This window comes from Triticum aestivum, chromosome 1D (assembly GCF_018294505.1).
Source record: "Triticum aestivum cultivar Chinese Spring chromosome 1D, IWGSC CS RefSeq v2.1, whole genome shotgun sequence".
Taxonomy (NCBI): domain Eukaryota; kingdom Viridiplantae; phylum Streptophyta; class Magnoliopsida; order Poales; family Poaceae; genus Triticum; species Triticum aestivum.
In genome coordinates this window covers 182951574-182973506 of record NC_057796.1, presented here as the reverse complement: position 1 = coordinate 182973506, position 21933 = coordinate 182951574, and positions in this window count along the sequence as shown.

Sequence of the window (21933 nt, the reverse complement as noted above, 5' to 3'; positions counted from 1 at the left end):
GAGATGGTGGCTATCGTTTGGAGGAAGTCGACTTTGACGATCCGACTACGAACGTGCGAGGACGTCGCGCGTTAGCAATAGCTAAATCAACTCCGAGAGGTTATTGACCACGCCAGAGCACGATCAACCTAACCACGAAGGTCTGTTTCCTGTAGGCAAACGAAGAACAGGCAAGAAACTAAGATTGCAATCTGGATATTGTGAATATAAGAGGAAAGCTTTATTGATCAAGGTGGGGTTCTGTGACGCCTTTGTTTGGTCGTTGAACACAAACGAAGTACGCAGAGTTGCAGCTATGACGAACTTTAATCTAAACAAAACCCAAAGTCTAAACGACGCTCTAAGGGCTGTATATATGGTGGAAGAGGGGGGAATTTCGTGGCCCTTGAGGGAGGGGTCCGAAACCAACCCTAACTCTTGTTTCCCCACACATACGGACTCTAAAAACAGCCTATACTTAAGTATTTCGAAATTACATGGGCCTGACCCAATAATAAGGTGACGCAACACCTAGAATAGCCTCTGGACGAAATTTATGAAGTGGCATCTTGTATATATCGTCCAAGGCTTCATGCACTCCTTATGGTGGCTTCAAAGTCCGGAAATCATCACTTGTAACTCCGTTCTTGTTCCACTTGCGCATGCCATCATCTCCAGGCTTGGTCTTGCTCGAGTGTTCATCCCTCTTATCCATGCCAGGCCCTTCATTTGTAAGCAAAACAAATGTATCCAATTTAGGCAGCATCATATTCTCATGAACATTAGAATCATTACCAAGAAACGAAAGTACCTGATAATTTAATTGGCGTGCGCGAGCTCTAATAATTAGTCCAGTATATGTAGCAGTAGGGGATGTGGGTGTAACAATGGTATTGATGTCCTCATCGGTGATCATTTAGGGTGATACCATCGGCATGAGTAAGACAATTTATCTCCAAGGTACACACCCAAGTACTATGTAATATGTGTGCAAAATTGATATGACCAAAGTGGCACCCAAGATACCCTTAAGTACTATCACCACACAATTTGATTCAGACTATGGTGCTAAGAATGATAGTGCAGCTTGTGAGAGCAGACTCAGTATGATACCACAAAAAATGCATCTGGGAACAGATGGAAAGTTGCGAGTATTATGCGGTCCAAGGATAAAAGAAAAAAATAAAGATGTGCAAACGCTTAGAGTTCACTACAACATTATTTAACCAATGAAGAGCAAGGAACCAGAACCAGAAGGGGTGCAACCCAGGTTCAGAACTCCACCAGGATGTATCAGGATCGGTACAGTTTCAGTTGCCAAACAAGGAGTCCATGTTGCATGTAATCTGAAGATGCATGCATGCGTACAAGATTTTTAACTAGAATATTTTATTAACAGGTTTCCTAGATACTACTACTAGTTACGGCTTGATTGTTTAGTTACTTTTTGAGTTAAATACATCGGAGGTGCCTAAACTTGTCCTATGCGGTCAGTTTGGTGCCTAAAGTTATAAAATACATGAAACTGGTGCTCAAACTTGTCCGGTCGTGCAAATACGGTGCCTTCATCCGTATTCCAACGTACGTGTTGTCCGCGTGGCGTATGTGCCCGCTCGTGAGGAATTATTTTACAGAAAGCAACCTCGAATTTTATTTAATCATGTAGGAAAGTTTTGAAGTATACGATATGCAAGATAAAAATAAAGTGGAAAAAAACACAGAGGAGTTTCGAACGAGGCACCTCCTGGTTAACTACCGGCAAGATCTAGCCATGCAGCTCAACTTTGCTTTCCATCAGAATATTAGCAAGAAAGCTATTGTAGACTGATTGACGCGTTTATCCATCATTTATTTATTATTTATTACCAATGTTTATTTTTTATTTTTTCCAAGTTCATGTTTAGTTTTATGACACACAATTTTTCCCATATAAAAATACAATAATTACCAATATTAAATTACTTTGTATTTTCAAATCTTTCTTCTTCTTTTGTTATCGTGTACTTTGAAGAGGTAAACTGAACTTTTTCAAAATTTTATGCTGATTTAAATAGTTCAACCCATATTAAATACTATTGTGTAAATTCATATATCTTCATTCTGCACCAGAAGCACACACAATTATTGTGTATCTTCACTCTATTTCTAGAATACCCAATTATTAAAAATTTGACAACTTTGTATTTTGAAACTATTCAACATGTATTAAAAATTATTTTCTAATAATATTAAATTCTACAAATGTATCCAAACATGTCAACCATGTTTGTAGAAATATAAGGATATTCAAAACAATTTTAATAAGCGTTGAACATTTTCTAAAAACATGTTGTGCCTTTTGTAAAATACACATTGTCATTTTTAATACATGACAAAGATTTTTCAAAAACACTTATAGTTTGTTAATACCTGTGAAACATTTTCCCAAAATATGTTGAACATTTTTCAAATGGACTAAAACTTTCTTCTAAGTTTATGGCAGTTTGTAATATTTTTCAAACATTTATTTTTTTCAAATAGTAAAAAAATTATAAACACGAACTTGAAAAGTAAAAATAAAACTTTTGTGGACCCATACGAGCAGCATATAGAAACAAAATCGCTTGAAGAGGTACATAGCGATCACAACGGATTTTTGGAGCACGGTGGCCGCTGAGCACATTTTTTGAAAGGGTAAAAACCGTCACTTAAAAGTTACCATTTATTTATTTTTCGACAAAAAACATATGCATGTGCTATAAGTGACTGTCAAATTTCGTCTAAAATGATGTTATATTATACCCTGCAATAAAGAAAAAAATCCGGCGAAAAAAAGAGCTGTTTTTTTGCATGTATTTGTCTTTTTCGTATCTCTCACATACAAGTACAGATTTTGATGAAATTTCACACGATATATTACACTTGTATATGTGCACATATAAAAAATTCGGGATTTTTTGCACTGTAAAAATCCGTTTCTTTGAAGTTCAAAAAAGGGCACAATATGCCCGTGCTGCAAAGTTACAAAAAAGGCGAGACCACAGAGGCAAGCGCCCCCTGTATATTTTTATAGAAGAATTACCTTTTACGTAACAACGCAATATGTACAGTTCGACTTCATGATTGTCTATTCAGCAGAGTTTGGCGTGGTGGACTCACACATTTTCTTTAGTTTTTGTCTGTCATACGCTTATACCGACATAGGTTTTTCTTACGTGATTAAATTAAATATGAGGGGCTTCCTGCAAAAACAATCTCAAGCGTAGGCCACCTAGCACCTTCCCCGCTCTCTGCCACTGACATGTGGGGTTGTCACGCCACGTGGGCAGAGCATACGCCTAGATACGGAGGGAGGCACCATATTTGCACAGACGGACAAGTTCAAGCATCAATTTCGTGTATTTTGCAACTTTAGGCACCAAACTGACCGTGGAGAACAAGTTGAGGCACCCCTAGTGTATTTATCTCTTACTTTTTATTTGGTTTACTTTCATAGTCCAAGTCTGGCACGGTTTGTTTAATTAGGCAAGATATTTTGGTTAGTGCCGTCGCATTGATTCTTTCCTTGAAGGAACATGGGCTGGCTATTTAACGGCCAGGCTACGACCATTGTACAGATGAGTTTTGAGTTTTCGTGAGTTATAAAAAAAGTCAGAAAATGCCCATGTTTGGGGCGATCCAATCTTGAGTATTTTCTGTGATTATCCTTCGAGAGAATCTATTAGCATCGAAGGGTTGATCATCGCATCGACGCCAACGTGCTGATCCAAGGGGATCATTATCTTTGTTCGTGTACTGATCGTGCACGCGTAGAGATTGCTATTGGAGGTTGCGAGGTGGAACACGGGGAAAGAACTGTTGATCTTGCATCGTCGTGAAAGGTCGGGCTGTGTACACGTACGAATTAGCGTGTCGCTAGCTTGTGCCTCATCAAGTGGAATTCAGAGCTAAGGTGAGTCACGGCGATTCAGTTTGCAATATTGTCTACGGAGGCGAGTATGGAGGTGTTGAGCAGGAACATATTGATGGAGGAGGAGGGCATCGGTGAGGTTGTTCTTTTTCGCACACGTTGCGTCGTGAAGAAACGGTGTGTCAATTTGACGATCGATGAAGGTTCTGCGGTCAACATGGTGAGCATCAAGGTGGTGGACAAATTGGGACTAAATATGGCACCTCTGGAAAGACCGTACACGCTGAAGTGGTTCAAAGGTGAAATAAAAATTACGCATCGGATTTTGCTAATTTTTGATTTGGAAAATATTGTTGTGCGGATTATGTTTGTCCTGTGCCCATGGTGTCATGCCATATGCTACATGGAAATCCATGGTGCAAGCGCGTCGGAGCTGTTCGGAATGCCAAGAAAAATACTTACTCGCTATCATGGAAGGGCCAATGAGTTTGTTTTACTCCAATGCCAACAGATGTATTTGTTTCAGATTGGAAAAGTCGTTTGTTGAAAGGAAGAGATGAGCAAGAAGAAATAAAGGGAAAAAATGATGGACCGATAGAGGGGTTGAATCTTTTGGTGGAGAAGGTGAAAGATGATTGTGTTGCAAAGGGACATTGGTGGAGTGTTTTTAAACACAGTGCATGATCAAGGACCGTGCATCTAAGATGATAATTGATGGCGGCAGTTTTACTAACGCCATTAGCGAAGATCTCGTGCAAGAATTGGGTTTATTCATGTGGCGGCACCCGCAACCGCACCACGTGGAGTGGCTATATAACTTTGGGAAATTAAAAATTCACATAAGGTACGTGTGACATTTGTTGTTGAAGATTATGTTGACAAGATGGATTGTGATGTCATCCCGATGAATGGATGTCAGTTACTATTAGGAAGACCATGGCAATATGATCATGATGCCGTGCATGCGGGAAAATCCAATACATAAACATTCATGCATGATGGAAGGTTGCGCATGCTAAAACCAATGGTGGACAAGTCAATCAATATAGAGATACAAATTCCAAAGAAGGCAATGCAGAAAATTGACATGAAATAAGGGACGGTTTTGTTTCAAGGGCGAGAGGATGATATGACCAAAGTGGTACCCAAAATACCCTCAAGTACTATCGCCCCACAATTTGATTCAGACTATGGTGCTAAGAATCATAGTGCAGCTTGTCAGAGCAGACTCGGTGTGATACCACAAAAAATGCATCGAGGAACAGATGGAAAGTTACGAGTATTATGCGGTCCAAGAATAAAAGATAAAAATAAAGATGTGCAAGTGCTTGGAATTCACTACAAGATTATTCAACCAATGAAGAGTAAGGAACCAGAACCTGAAGAGGTGCAACCCACGTTCAGAACTCCACCAGGATGTATCAGAATCGGTGCAATTTCAGTTGCCGTAATCTGAAGATGCATGCATGCGTACAGGATTTTTAATTAGAATATTTTATTAAGAGATTTCCTAGATACTACTACTAGTTACGGCTTGATTGGTTAGTTACTTTTCATTTGGTTCCCTTTCATAGTCCAAGTCTGGCACGGTTTGTTTAATAGGCAAGATATTTGGTTAGTGGCATCGCATTGATTCCTTCCTTGAAGGAACGTGGGTTGGCTATTTAACGGCCAGGCTACGAGCCATTGTACAGATGAGTTTTGAGTTTTTGTGAGTTATAGAAAAAGTCAGAAAACGCCCATGTTTGGGGCGATCCAATCTTGAGTATTTTCTGTGATTATCCTTCGAGGAAATCTATTAGCAACGAAGGGTTGATTATTACATCGACGCCTACGTGCTGATCCAATGGGATCATTATCTTTGTTTGTGTACTGATTGTGTACGGGTAGAGATTGTTATTGGAGGTTGCGAGGTGAAACACGGGAAAGAACTGCTGATCTTGCATCGCCATGAAAGGTTGGGACGTCTACACGCACGAATTAGCGTCTCGCTAGTTTGTGCCTCATCAAAAATATACCGGAGTCCAAAAAATTACACTATTATATGATTATCCTTGCATAGTGTGAAAAAGATGCAATTTTCTCTTTAAGTTGTTGTCATCATTTTTTATTTTTTGTTTCTTTCTTCATTTGGGGTAATAGAAATGCATTTGTTCATTCTTCCTAAGAAACTTTCAAAAATTAATTTTGGTTTCATTTTTACTTTATATTTATTTTTTATTATCAGATTCTACGTTTTTATTTTGTAGTTCATTTAGGGTAATACCATCGGCATGAGTAAGAAAATTTATCTTCAACGTACACGCACAAGTACTATAATATGTGTGCAAATTATACCGGAGTCCAAAAAATGCACTATTATATGACTATCCTTGTATATTGTTAAAAGGTGCAATTTTCTGTGTAAGTTTTGTCCCTTTTTATTTTTCATTAGGGTAATACCAATAACTTTAATTCATTCTTCCATACAGAACTTTTGTTTTTAATTTTGTTTTTGGTTTTCTTTAACTTTTATTTTTAGTTACCATCTTGTGGTTTTTATTCATTTAGGTAATACCAATGGCATGAGTAAGATAATTAATCTCTGACGTACACATGCAAGTGCTATGTAATAGGTGTGCAAATTATACTGGAGTCAAAAAAATTGCACTATTATGTTTCTTGCAATGAAAAAGTGCCATTCATGTGCAAAATCGGGTGCAGGTTTTCTCTTTTATTTTTCATTTTCCTTTTTTATTAGGAAGTACCAATGCCTTTCATTCATTCTTCCTTAGAAAACTTTAATTTTATATTTTGTTAAATTTTAATTTATTTTAGATTTTTTTACCAAATCCTAATTTTTTATGATTCTGATTAAAATATTTAGCATGAACATTGCTAAATATAGACTAGATCCATATACTAATCTTTCTATAATTACTATGTATGCGTGAAAGCAAACATACATGTCAAAGCAAAGCATATATACATGGTAACTGATATAGTACAATGCTTTCCACGTATAGTGTATGTGCATGCATAATGGAGTTATTCCAGCCTGTATAGTAGATAATATCTGCTCTCCATGCAAGAAAAAAAAGATAATATCTACTCTAGTATTGTAGCTGTAGATTAGTGTATGCGCTTTTGCATGTACAGTGTAGTACTAATCGGTACTGGTACGCAGCAGCGGCCATGCAGTTATTGGAACCCATAGTCCCATATGCTTAATGCTTAGAGCATTTACGACCGGACCTACAAATTGCCCTCAAACACCCGGGCGGGCTAACCAGTCACAAAATATTCGAGCCAGTCGAACACCTCAAACGTCCGGGCTGACCAGCACCTCTAATATGCAGCCCAAATATAGAATGGATATGAGGTCCCTGGACGTGTCTGTCATGTAGAATGACAACGGGTCCCATGTGAAATCGTCCGGAAACCCGGCAGTACGACGGATGCCTCCCTCGTTGCCGCGAGGTGAACGTCGTGTGGCGCCGCTCTGGCTCGCCGTCCAAGGCCAAATCCAGCTATTTAAGTCGGCCGGTGTTCCCCATCCCTAGCCCATCCACCTCTTCTCTCTCTGTGTCGCCACCCGAGCCCGTGCGCCTCCTCTTCCCCGCTCTCCCACGCTCTCCAGCATTGCCATGGTCCAGCAGAAGATCAGCACATACACTATGCCGACACCGGAGCGCCGCGGGCAGATCTCGGAGGAGATCCAGGCTAGGCGCACCGCCTGCATCGCTGCCGGGCTGCCTCCGGAGTTGCTGGAGCCGAAGGAGGAGGAGGAGGAAGAGCAACTGCCGGAGCCGATGGAGGTGGCGAATTTGGAGGAGGACGAGGCGGAGCAGCCTGCTCCGGGTTCACCATGGAGGAGGCGGAGGCGGAGTTCACCGTCACCCAATCCATGGAGATGACGGAGCAGCAGCAGGCGGCGACTGACGCGATCTTCTCCGAACTCGATGTCGGGATAGAGGAGGGGGCTAGAGCGAAGCAGCCGGATGCGCCGGAGGAGCTAGAGCTGCAACTGCCGCCCACGTACCTGGAGCCGGACACAGAGATAGTCGACATCTTCGACGGGGAGTAGCTAGGTGAACTACGTAGTATGTATGTTTTTTTCCTTTGCATGCTTTTGTATATACTAGTGGACCCGTTGCGTCAAATGACGCAGAGGCACGCTAAATCCATGTGCGCGACAAATATGTACGTATTTCACAAATACAATAAAACCATGAGTTCACTTGCAATTTTTTCATATAACTCACTTTAAAATATCTTAAATATAGTATATGAATATACTAAAAATAATAAAGTAGAGTATATACTACCACATGGTAGTATATGAGAAATGGGTGTAGCTACACCCGGTAGTAGGACGCATTTTCCATATATATATATATATATATATATATATATATATATATATATATATATATATATATATATATAAAGTTGATAGTAGAAAATACATGCTACCATGTTTGCAGAGACATGTTGCATCCAATGACGCAAAGGCACGCTAAATCCATGTGTGCGATGAAAGAAATATCCATGGTTTGATCCCCTTGAATAGGAAACATGGTGGACTGTTGTCTACAAATATATATATATATACACACACACATATTTTAATTTAATAGTATGAAATACATGGTACTATGTTTGCAGAGATCCATTTAACATGATGTTCGCAGATGGCACGGAGACCCACTAACACCATGTGTGCTTTGAAAAAAAATGCATGCATCAATAGACTTGTCAATGGGCAAGCATGTATGACAACTTAAACATCAGAAGCAAGTACGGTGAACAAAATTACCCGTTGCGCCTGTCGAGGAAACGACACCTATGGGATCTCCTGGATCCCTTCTACGGTTGGCCGGGAAAAGGAGTGCACAAAGAGCAGATCTAACAATCAACGCGAGGGATTTTTATGCAGGTTCGGGCCGCTGAGAAGCGTAAAACTCTAGTCTTGTTTGTAGTGTATTTCCATGTTCTTGAGCTTTGGCTCGTTGCTACGCATGCAAATTGGGCCGGAAAGTCCAAAAAGTCCCTTCCTGCATTGCCCTGGGCCTCCTTTTATACCAAGGGGCTACCACAGTGGCGTGCAGGCACACAGGAGGTGTAAAGTGCTACAGTGCACGTGCTTATCACTGACGTCTTAGGACAAACGCATTAAATGCGCTGCTTACGTGCCCTCTAACTTTAATGGGGACGGAAACAGAGCCCGCCCCATCTGTCGCTACCTCACCCCGTCTTGACACGCATCCAGGATGACGAGGCATGCAACGCCAAGCTGACTGGCTAGCCGCTGCGCTGGAGCGGTGGTAGGATCTTCACGAAGAACTGCATGCCGCCACGCAGGTGCTTGCCTGGTTGGCAGGGCGGCGGAGTCTTGTCATGCACGAGCCTCGCCGTGGCCTTGCAAACGTCCCCGGCAAGAACCTTGCTGGGAACTTTGCCTTCTGGTCTTCACAAAGATTTGCATGCCACCACGCAAGCGCCCCTGGATCTTGGTCTTGACATTCTCGATGGTGTCAGAGCTCTCAACCTCAAGGGTGGTGGTCTTGTCAGTGCTTCGCAAGCCGTCCCGGCAAGGATCTTGTCGGGGCTTCGCGAGCCGTCCCAACAAGGATCTTGCCGAGGGTCCAGCTTCTCTTCTGCTCTCTGATTACTGGCTTGGACGCCGTCTTGGTCGTCTTGTATTTTGCCCCCAGCTGCCCCCGTCAAGCCTTGCCGCGGGTGCGGCTGCAACTGCCCGTGCACAAGGAAGGGGTACCAAAGGGCCCAAACTTTAGTACACCGACGGGAGCCCCCGGGACTGGGCATACACGAGTGAGAAGCGTCGTTGGGCCAGGCCCAAATAGTGCATGGGCACGCGTGGCACGGGGTGAGGGAGTCCTGGATTAGGGGGTCCTCGGGCGTCCGGACTATGGTACGTGGGCCGGACTGATGGGCTGTGAAGATACAAGACCGAAGACTATCTCCCGTGTCCGGATAGGACTCTACTTGGCGTGGAAGGGAAGCCTGGCGTCCTGATATGAAGATTCCTTTCTCTGTAACCGACTTTGTACAACCCTAGTTCCCTCCGGTGTCTATATAAACCGGAGGGCTTAGTCCGTAGGGACAGAGAATAAGACTCATAGTCATACAGGCTAGACTCTTAGGGTTTTAGCCATTACGATCTCGAGGTAGATCAACTCTTGTAATACTCATATTTATCAAGATCAATCAAGCAGGAAGTAGGGTATTACCTCCATAGAGAGGGCCCGAACCTGGGTAAACATCGTGTCCCCTGTCTCCTGTTACCATCGACCTTAGACGCACAGTTCGGGACCCCCTACCCGAGATCTGCCGGTTTTGACACCGACATTGGTGCTTTCATTGAGAGTTCCATTGTGTCGTCGTCAAGAGGTTTGATGGCCCTGTCAATCATCTACAACAACGCTGTTCAGGGAAAATCCTTCCTCCCCGGACAGATCTTCGTATTCGGCGGCTTCGCACTGCGGGCCAACTCGCTTGGTCATCTAGAGCAGATCGATAGCTACGCCCCTGGCCATCAGGTCAGATTCGGAAGCTTGAACTATGTCGCGGACATCCACGGAGACTTGATATTCGACGGATTCGAGACCGCGGCAGTAGTCGCTCCCTTTCACCATGATGGACATGACTTAAATCTGTCATCGAACCATACCCAGGAGATAGCGCCTGCAACTGCTCCGGCTCTAGATCCGGAGCAGATCATGCCATCCGAGGACAGGAGGCTTAACCCTGCCACGGAGGCCACAGACTCAGCGGCGTTGGAGCCGCACATAGACCCAACCTCAAGTGAGATCTGCGTTACCGGAACCTCGGACACGTTTCCGGCTGCAGGTTCTGAAGCATGTGCGTCCGCGCATGACGAGCCTGATCGGGCGACGATCGTCGAATTCAGCTCCGCGGACATCTTCCGGTACTCGCCTTTAGGCAACGTGCTAAACTCATTAAAAACACTCTCCTTAGCGGGGAACTCATAGCCGCATAATATCCGGTTCGAACTGGAGGCTGATGACGGAGAATTTTGTTTCCCACCCCCGCCCACTTAATAGCCGCGTCGACCACGTTGACCACGCCGCGTCGAGAGCACCAGGGCGGTGGACGACGGCGAGGCCTAGGAAGGGGACGACGCGGAGCCGGGGAAGACGCGGCAGTGGATGCCCACGCATAGAGGAGTATGAGGGTTCACTGGTTCGCTGCGGTGCGAGGCTGCCGTCGCCGCAGAATAACAGGGGGTGTGGGTGAGTAGAGGGATGGCCTGGCCAGCGGTGGGAGTAGTAGGGGGCGGTGAGGCCTCCGCCGCATCGCAGTCGGCCACGGGAGGCAGGAGCACGAGGCACGACCGGCGCTGGTTTGGGCGGCTGGAGCAAGAAGACCAGAGGTTGAAGAAGCACTACGGCCGTTGGATGGACATCGTACGGTGACTGGAGCTAGAATCGTGCATATTGACTAAGTTGACAAAGCCCTCCATCCCCGTCAACTTAGTAGGCCCACAAGTCAGCCTGCCACTATACTGGGTCCCAGCTAGCAGGGGGAGTATTCATTTTTTTGTGCGTAATAAGGAGGCACTTCCTTGCGTGTGAAGATATAGCTGGTGGGTCCAAACTGTCAGCGGCGGTAACTTTTTTTCGCAAAATACAGAGGCCCTTTCGGTGGGTCCCAGATATCAGGTGGAGGAATTATTATTTTTGGCATAATAAGGAGGCATTTCCTTGCGTGCGGCCGTGGACCCAGCTGTCAGCCTCTCCACGTACAGTCCACTTCAGATGCATGTCGGTCGTTGACCACGTTGACCAGGCCGCGCCGAGAGCACCAGGGCGGTGGACGACGGCGAGGCCTAGGAAGGGAACGACATGGAGGCAGGGAAGACTCGGCAGTTGTTTCCCACGCGGAGGGGAGTACGACTGTACGAGGGTTTACTGGTTCGTCTGCCGTCGCCGGAGAATAACAGCAGGTGTGGGTGAGTAGAGGGATGGCTAGGCCAGCGATGGGAGTACGGTGGGGCGGTGAGGCCTGCGCGGCAGCACAGCCGGCCGCGGGGAGGAGAGAGCAGGCAATCCCGCCGGCGCTTGTTTGAGTGGCTGGAGCAGGAAGAGCAGAGATTGAAGAAGCACGATGGCCGTTGGATGGACATCTAACAGTCACTGCTTGTGCGTCAACCTTTTTTTAGGAAAGCCTCAAATCTGTGGAAAACATCATACAACCCATCTGCCATTATTTCTAATAATTTACAGCCCGTTTGCTAATTTTTAAGGTTTGTTTTTGGAGCCCATATTCTTTTTGTTAGCATTACAGCCCATATTGTGGCCACGGTTAAAAAATTATACGAAATTTTGCATATTTCGGTGCGGTCCGAACTGTTTTTAATCCCGAAATTTCGAGTCACATTCAAACTGATTTTAAAAATAAACGTATATCAATATAAAATCCAACAAATTGTCCACGCATAAAAATCAATGCAATTTAAAATCTCGAAATGAAAAAAGGAATTTTGAAACTAATTGCTGGTTTGATGTGTTTAAAAAATGTATAGCCCATTTCTCATTACTAATAGGCCATTTTCCCGGCCAGCCGAATGAAGCTCTTCTCGTCTTGAAAGATTTGCAGCCCAACAGGCCTGACAAAGCGACTTACTTGGCAAATCACAAAAAGAACTGGGTTGTGGCCGTGGACCCAGCTGCGGCCATGGACCCAGCTGTCAGCCTCTCCACGTACAGTACTCTTTCGATGGAAGTCGGTCGTTGACCACATTGACCACGCCGCGCCGAGAGCACCAAGGCGGTGGACGACAGCGAGGCCTAGCAAGGGGACGACGCAGAGCCGGGGAAGACGCGGCAGTGGATGCCCACGCGGATAGGAGTACGAGGGTTCACTGGTTCGGCTGCGGTGTGAGGCTGCCATCACCGCAGAATAACAGGGGGTGTGGGTGAGTGGAGGGATGGCCTGCCAGCGATGGGAGTAGTATGGGGGCGGTGAGGCCTCCGCGGCAGCACAGCCGGCCACAGGAGGCAGGAGCAGGCGGCACGACCGGCGCTGCTTTGGGCGGCTGGAGCAAGAAGACCAGAGGTTGAAGAAGCACTAAGGCCGTTGGATGGACATCGTACGGTCACTGGAGCTAGAATCGTTCATATTGACTAAGTTGACAAAGCCCTCCGTCCCTGTCAACTTAGTAGGCCCACAAGTCAGCCTCCCACTGTGGTGGGTCCCAGCTGGCAGGGGGGTATTCATTTTTTTGTGCGCAATAAAGAGGCACTTCCTTGCGTGCGAAAATATAGTTGGTGGGTCCGACCAGTCAGTGGAGGGAACATTTTTTTCGTGAAATACAGAGGCCCTTCCGACGGGTCCAGATGTCAAGTGGAGGAATCATTATGTTGTGCGTAATAAGGAGGCATTTCCTTGTGTGCGGCCGTGGACCCAACTGTCAGCCTCTCCACGTACAGTCCACTTCCGATGGATGTCGTTCATTGACCACGTTGACCATGCCATGCCGAGAGCACCAGGGCGGTGGACGACGGCGAGGCCTACGAAGGGAACGACACGGAGCCGGGGAAGACACGGCAGTGGCTGCCCACGCGGTGGAGAGTACGAGGGTTGACTGGTTCGGCTGCCGTCGCCGGAAAATAACAGAAGGTGTGGGTGAGTAGAGGGATAGACAGGCCAGGGATGCGAGTATATGATGGGGCCGTGAGGCTTGCCCGGCAGCACAGCCGGCCACAGGAGGCGGGAGCAGGCGGTTCCGACGGCGCTGGTTTGGGCGGCTGGGGCAGGAAGATCAGAGACTGAAGAAGCACGATTGCCGTTAGATTGACATGTAACAGCTGATGCTGGTAGAGTCGATTGTTGACTAAGTTTCTTTTTTGATAAACCTTGTGTACGCATGAACTTAGTAGGCCCACAAGTCAGCCTCCAAATCTGTGGCAGACAACATAGAGCCCATTTGCTATTTTTAATAATTTGCAGCCCATTTGCTAATTCTTAAGTAATTTATTACAAGCCATTTTCTGCCCAGGACCACGGTCAAAAAGTTCAACCTTATTTTGCATATTTTGGTGGAGTCTGAACTTTTGTAATCCCGAAATGATAAACATTTTTTTAAGAACTTATTGATTTGCCAAAAAAATCGTTTTGTTTTTGTAAGCAAATAAGACGTGGGACAATTGAGTTGGTTTAAGGGAAAACCAGTGGTAAAAAAAATCAGCGCTGGGAGGGAAAACAACAACAAAAATAAGGATGTAAATATGAAAAGGGAATTTTATGTATTTTCAATATAATGATACGTGTATATGAACTAGTAAAACTATAGGTAGAGATTAGAAAACTGATGTAGGACATGCGTTTCAAGAGGAAAATAGAACTGGGTTGTGTGTTTGATTTAGTAAAAAAACTGCCTGCGGATGTTGTAAGACAAAATATAACTAACGCTGGAGGGCCGAAGGCCAGTAGATACCTGCTGGATCTTTGTGCCCCGTTGTCGTCATGGGCTGGGCCTGTTAAAAACAAAACCAAGCCTGGGCAGTTTATAGCCCAGTTGAAACTTGCTCGACCTGAAAAAACAATATACGTGCTCAATAAACGAGAGAATTCTGCAAGTACAGACTGATAACTGGGATGCAGCAGGGATATTGTTTTTTCATCGTGATAATAAGAGCATGCACTTGTTTCGAAAAATTTGGAGAACTGGGAATTCGAACGGCAGGTGCTTATGCTACCCATCAAATAAAAATCAGGTGCCTGAAAATTCGTTTTGAAACAAATGATTCAACTTTATATCCACGTCGACCCTCGGCATGATGGTTGGAAGCAAATGCCAAGTTCATACCAAAAGATCGTTAACAACAATACCAACTTGTGGATGACAAGGTAGTACAAGTACCAATACCAAACTAACTTATAATCTTTTTACTCCTGGCCCTAGTGTTCATCTGGTAGAAAATCTTGCAGAGGACCAGCTCCCAGGTCCCCGAGGTGGTACTGGTGCATCACCCAGTTGGTCCTCTGCTGGTCGAAGTTCTTGTTGGTGTGCAGCACCAGAACCTTTTTGCTGCCCGTCTGCCGGCCGTTGACCATCACCAGCAAGGTATTGCCGGTGTTGTGCCACATCGCGTGCATGCCGCACTCCGACTGTATCTTGCGACGTGTCCACGTGCCTCTTTTGAACGCCCTGGAATTGCGCTGAAAGAAATGCTTGCTTAGGCCACTCAGTGTGATACCTGCAGTATTGTCGAATACATGTTTTAGTGTACGTAGTTGACATTTTCATAACATCTTTGGCATGTTGCAGTCACTTGTTTCAATTTTTATTAACTGTCAAATTGTAATTGCTTCACCAGGTCTGCGTCTAAAAAGAAAAATAGAGCTATAAACAAAGGAATATGTTTGTGCAAGTAGACGGCCGATCGGTGTCTTACCTGGAAGTTTCTCAGGATGGGTGTAGCATATGCCGTGCTCGTTGTCGATGGTTGGTATGAACAAATCGATGAGAGGGTGAGATCTCGTGCTGTCAGCACTCACTTTGGCCTCAAGGTGCTCGATCAGCTCCTGATCCGTGGGATGGAACTTGACGCCAGCCGGCAGCACCGACCAATCCTTCTTCGACTTGCATGGGTTAATTCTAGTTATATGGTACTCAATGTATGATCAATCGACTGTTTTAAGTGAATGATGAAAGATTTCGACAGATAAGTGGTACTCCGAATCTGAAGTCCAGAATACCCGAACACATCGCCGGGATTCTTGTGTCACCTCACGCGCAGCGTGTTGTCACGTCAATTCAATGTGTGGACATGATGAATAATTTGACCGATGTATACTAGTACTGCTACTGTACCACTTACTAGTCGTATTTAGTGTCACATTTTAACCATAGGTTTAACTAACAAGTACGCACTTGAAACCTAAGTGATATATATATATATATACTGCACAGCATTTCCATCATCATTATCAGTACATCCTGCGCAGGTGAGTTAGGATGCACTTGATCCCAGAAAGGTATCTATCCATCAAACCAGAGGAGTGCTTCAAACTAACAACAGTACATAATATCCAACAAAAGAGGGTCGTGCTACAGCAGCAGAATGCATGGCTCAGTCTACATATTAGTATGAATCAAGTTGTGCATATTTGTTGTTGGTATGAACCACATCGCCGCATGTCGGGTTTGCAAAAGCCATCCATCGCATGGAAGCTTGATGATGTAGGGTGGAACCCTATACGGCCGATCTTTCATGAAAGGAGCAGATCCCGCATGAACACGAAGAACACGAGGGGAAAAACACAAGGGAATCACGAGGGAATCACGAGAGAAATCATTCAACCAACAAGAATAGATCACACATGTGCTAGATCCATGCACACAAAGGGAGATAGACGATCCAAAGCCAACAAGGGACGATACATAGGTAACCGGTTCTTCTCCGTGAGGAGGTCTTGATGGGGCCACCCAAGAGGGGGTCTTGAATCCGCTTGGAAGGATCTTCTCCGAGGAGGCGCGATCTCCGAGGAGAAGGTAACCAAGTGGATGAGCAAAGCTCTCACACAAACATGAGCTAATCCTTTGCTGACCCTAGCTAGGAGGAGGGAGAGGTCTATTTATAGTCTAGGTGCCAAAGAGGGGCGGAGTGAAGGGGTACATGGGCCTCAGCCCGCAACTGGACACAGCCAGGGGTCGGACGTCCGTAAGGTTCCGGACATCCGGAGGTTCGTGGGCATCCGGTCGTCCGGGGTTCCTCGGACTTCCGTAAATTCGGTTCTGTCGGGGAAGTGTCGGTCGTCCGGAGGGGCTCGTTCGTCCGGAGCCTGGTAGTTGTCGGTCGTCCGGGCTGGGCCGGTCGTCCGGAGCCTGTAGCTTTCGGTGGCCTGCGTTCCTTGGGCTGGCGTGACCTTCAGGTGCAGGATGTCTGGTGGCTGTAGCTTCCGAGGCAGCCTTTCTTCTTGTCCTCCGCACTTGGTGTCCTTGCCGTCTTGTCCATTGGATGTAGATGTTCCGTGGCTTTCCTCCAAGTACCTGAGCACACATAGTGTTTCCGTTTAGGTAGTAGCCATGTCTCATGTGTCGAAAGTGAAGGTTCGGAGAGGAGCGAGTTCACCTTGTGTCCAATGCCGTATGTTCGAGGTCTCGTCATATGTTCTCTTGGGGTTTGGAGAGTAGTCAGATTGTACATGGGGATGAACGTGGGATGCTCCGCATCATCTCCCCCCCCCTTGGAAAAGATCTAACCTCGGATCATGATCCTCATCACCATGGAAATGGTTGTCGTGGACGGACTTGTAGTTGGACGAAGTTGAAGGCATTGCGCAATCCAAGTATTCCAAGGTGTCTCTGGTATGTGGTACATGCAAAATGAGCAAACACAAAGTACACTTGGAAATGCAATGGTTAGCGCACACAAAGTGTCCATCATAGAAGAATTAGTCCGTGCGGCAAGATTGTTCATGACAAAATGCATGAAGCTTATCGAGATGATCTAGAATGATATGCAAACATTCATGGGGTAATTAGCATGGTGCACAAAGCGAAAAATTCTACCATTGTGCAAAATGATGTCATAATGGGACGGTTTATCAAAAGCATGAACATGATAATTGGTGCTCAATGTGGCTATGTGATCATGCAATTGATGGTGGGCAATATGATCATGATGTAAGAATATGCCATCAAGGAAGATCACAAAAAATTTGCTAAGGAAATGCACAAGCTCATATATCATGGATGACATGGGAATACAACATGCAACAAAACAATCATAATGTGAGTCAATCCATGCATAAGATGCAAATTTGTTATGGGTACAATATGTCCATCGAGCATGACATATGGGAACACAATCAATAAATATGTATGTGTTGGTGCAATGTGTCAAAGGAGTGTTGGTGTACCAATGCGCGATGTCGTGGCATGAGTGGAGGTTCGAAGGTGCATCCAAGAAGTCCGAGCGCTCCTCAATGTAAAGGTCCATAGAGCCAATCTCCAATGTCGCTCCTCCGTTCGCGGGATGTATCATGTATGCAACAAGAAGGAAACAACAATGAAAGAATGACCCATCCAATATGCATATTTGAGGATGGCTCAAATGGAAGGAATTCACCTTTAGGAGTTTCTCAAGGATGTTGGAGTTGCGCATCACGTATGCCTTCACATGACCAAGTTGTCTCTTGATGGTACCGCCTTGTGAATCCTTGAAAACGAAAGAACATAGCAAACACTCGAAAAAACAAATGAGGTTAGCGGAAGTGCAAAACCTATCATTTGTGTGGTAAGATACCCAACAAGTGTATGCATCATGCTCATCATAAGAAAGGACAAGGGAGCATTTCATAGTATGGAGGCATATGATGCGAGAACAACCAAATACAATAGGCTTAAACAAACAAGCATGCATCACAAGTAAAGTGTCCAAGTCTCCAAGATCAATAAGCATAGCAAGTTGGCACTCAATACAAGGTGATATGAGAGATGCAACTAATGGAGACAAGCGACAATGATCAAGATATATCATGTGAGAGGCATGAACATATATGTCATCAACCCAAGAAAGCGAGTAAGAAAGGAACATGGGTGATGCAACAAAGCAAGATATCATAGCGATCAAGTGGTGTGAGCTAGTAGTGCGAAGATGCAACATACTAGAGGTAATCATGGCAATCATGTCACGTTTGCAAATAGTGGGCATATATGATGCACATGAAATATCACAAGCATGAAGGCAAGATATGAACAAAATATCATCAATGTATTGGCGAGAGGTCATATGTAAATAGCAATGGGACATCATGACTCTCCCAACACAACAAGCATCAATAGCGTGGGGCACAAAGAAATCATGGCAATAACTACTAGGATCTCCACCAAGCATGAGAATACACATAGAAGTAGTATAATGGTGAATCATATGTAAGAGCAAGCAAGGGTCACAATTGCATGGAAAAGGCATGGAAAGAGGCATAGCATGCAAAGTGAACACGAGAAAATGAGCATAACGTAACAAGTAATAAATAGCCCATAGCCGAAAAGATGCGCGTAGTGCTTGCGCGAAGGGAATGGTGGTAAGGACAGTCCACGGGATCCCAAATCATCGTTGCTCTCGAGAGCTCGTTTCGTCAACTCATGGGTTTGTGAGGTTGACGGTTGTTCATATGTACCTACACAAAACAAAAACAAGGGGAAAATTGTGTGTGCGTGGTAAATGTACACATCATCCATCATGATGCATACGTGCATGCGTTGGTTAGCACAAAATATCCAATGCTCAAATAAATGAGATGCATGATATAGAAACATGTCATCCATCATGAGAGGTTTGTTGTCATGTATAACATAATGGAGACTCAAAGGATGTAATGCATCACTCGCAATATCTAGAGCATTGTGAGGAATGGTATGCATATGGTGCACACAAGGGATGTAATCATGTGATGCACAATAATTTTCATGGCATGGCATATGAGATGAATTGCACAAATTTTGCAAAGGAACCATAGCAATATCATCGCAAGAGAAACAAAAGCCAATGACCATCATCTTGTCATCTATGCCATAAGTGCAAATGGGATTTATTTTAATGGGGCATGGATAGTTACTATGTTGAGATTGAAATGATGCAATATGGGAGATCTCACTCATAGCATATGACAAGTTCAATGGGTTGTCAAACATGACGTGCCCAATAGAATTTTCACATGATATCCTATGGAGCATAGCATCACAACTAGGCAACTCAACATGCTCATCATCATATTCATCATAAATTGGTAAATCATGACATGAAGAAGTCTCACTAGCATGAAGCATGGGAATAGGTGGATCAACATCATGCAAGAAATCATCGGTGAGATAGTCCACTAGTGGGACAAGAGAAGAACCATTATCTATTTTACCTTTGGAGCGTCGCTCATGTGTTGTAGGTGAGGTTGCAACTTGATGGTACCATGTGGGGGGTGCATCTTCTTCCACCATGGCCATCGTCTTCTCCATTAGAGGTATGGACTCGTCGAGGATAGGCAAGTTGTCATGTAGGAGACCTAGCACCAAAGAACAAAACACACTCGGAGTAGAGGTTAAGTTGTTAGAAATCATAGTGGCCTCACGTGCCCTCTCAACTACCTCACTCACTAAGTGTTGTGGCTCACTCACTCCCTCAAGGATGCTATCACTCATATGGTTGGTGGAGTCACTCAAACGGCTCTCAACCTCACATAGGATGTGTGGCATGCTCTCAAGTGTGGGACTAGTGGTGGTCACACTCATCCTCTCATAGGAAATGCACTCAATGTCACATATGGTGGAGTCACTCATATCACTCATTTTGGTGGCTCTCCTCACATGGCAATTGGGACATCTCATTATATATGGGTGTCGGAGAGATGTTGGTGCAAACGTCTCCATGCTCAATCATGTCATAGTCGTAACCATGGATGAAGGCCGAAGATGGCACAACATCACTCTCCTCTAAGACCAAAGATAAGGTCTCATGTGCGCTCGCGTAGCTTGACTCGGAGTATGAGTCCAATATGGGCACCGTCTTCATGTTGTTGAAGAGGTTCGTGCTCGTCGCCGTGGTCGAAGGGGATGGCCCTAGCTCGACCTTCTTGTCACCGTCTTGTTGTTGGAGGCCCATATGATGTGGCACCTCGTAGCTTGTCTCCATGACCGAAGGGAATTTCCCATGCTCGGCCATCTTCTTTGAGGGACTTCCGAAGATGGAAGTGTCGCCCTCCCTCGTAGGTTGTCGCCTTGTTGTTGAAGATGTCGATGTAGGCGAACTCACGGGAAGTAGGCGAAGATGCCGTACGTCCAAAGGCGAAGATGCCTTGAGAACACTTGGCGAAGATGCTGAAGTGGTTGGTGTAGCCGTAGCTCCGTCTTGGTGGTGCTCGTCTCGCGGTCTTCTCTTGTGCTCATGAAGTTTGGACTTGGCGTGAAGTAGAGCTTGTTGGGACTTGTACATTTGCGCTTGGCGAGCATCTTCATGATGATGTTGTCGTTGTCGTACTTGAGCTCGTAGTAGATGTCGTTCGTCGTCCTCGTGCACATGATGCTTGGAGGTGACTTTCCCTTCATGACGATGTGGATCACGAACGTGATGGTGGTCGCCATGGAGATGTGGACGTGGACGACTTGAGCTTGCATCGCTTGGGCGTTCCCAAGATGATCGACTTGGTCGCCGCTGCCTTGAAGATGACGAATTGGAAGTAGACTTGATCAAGGCCCGAATCTCCTCCATCCTTGCATCTTGCTCATCTTTTCGTGCGAAAAGCTTGTTGTCGATGTAGTCCCTTTTCCTTGCTTCGGAGTGATGAATGTCGATGGAGAGTTTCTCGATGCGCTCTTGCAAGGTAGAATGTGCGGATTTCGATGCTCGTTGTAGTTTGAAGATGGACGCTTTGGTGATGTAGTTGTTCACGCCGTCGTTGTTGTCGAAGACCGGAGATGAAATGCCTTGCCTATCCATCACAAGACTCGAGCAAATATGAGTGGGAGAAAGAGAAGAACTATACCAAATGTACCTTGACCGATGTTGAAGATGGATCAATGATCACTCAATAATGTAACAAGGAAATAGCACAATTGGTACCGATCTCGTCGATTTCTCCCAACTACACAAATAAGGCTTATGGTGGAGCTCGGTGAGGATAGTGGCACAAAAATTTGATGCAAAATGTTAGCAAGAGTCAATAATGTTGAAAGAGATTCACAAATTCGCAAGTGCAACATGTAGACCAATAGCAATGGGTGGCACGCGGAAACACACACACACACAGATAGATAAACGGGGTCATGCAACCAAGGAATGAGCTCAAAATGTGGAATCCACGGAAAACGCTCATGTTGCACAACTCAAGAGAGACGCTAGCACGATTGCTCAATAGGCGGATACGACACTTGTGCACAACCTATAAGATGCAAAATGGATAAACTTTCTATCCCAAGTATGCTATGTATGTATGGTTCCCGATGTTTCTCAAGATGATCCAAGATGATCGGATATGACAATCTTATGCAATATGGTAGGATGCTATGGCTATTGCTCACAAGCTTCTTTGCTCTTTCT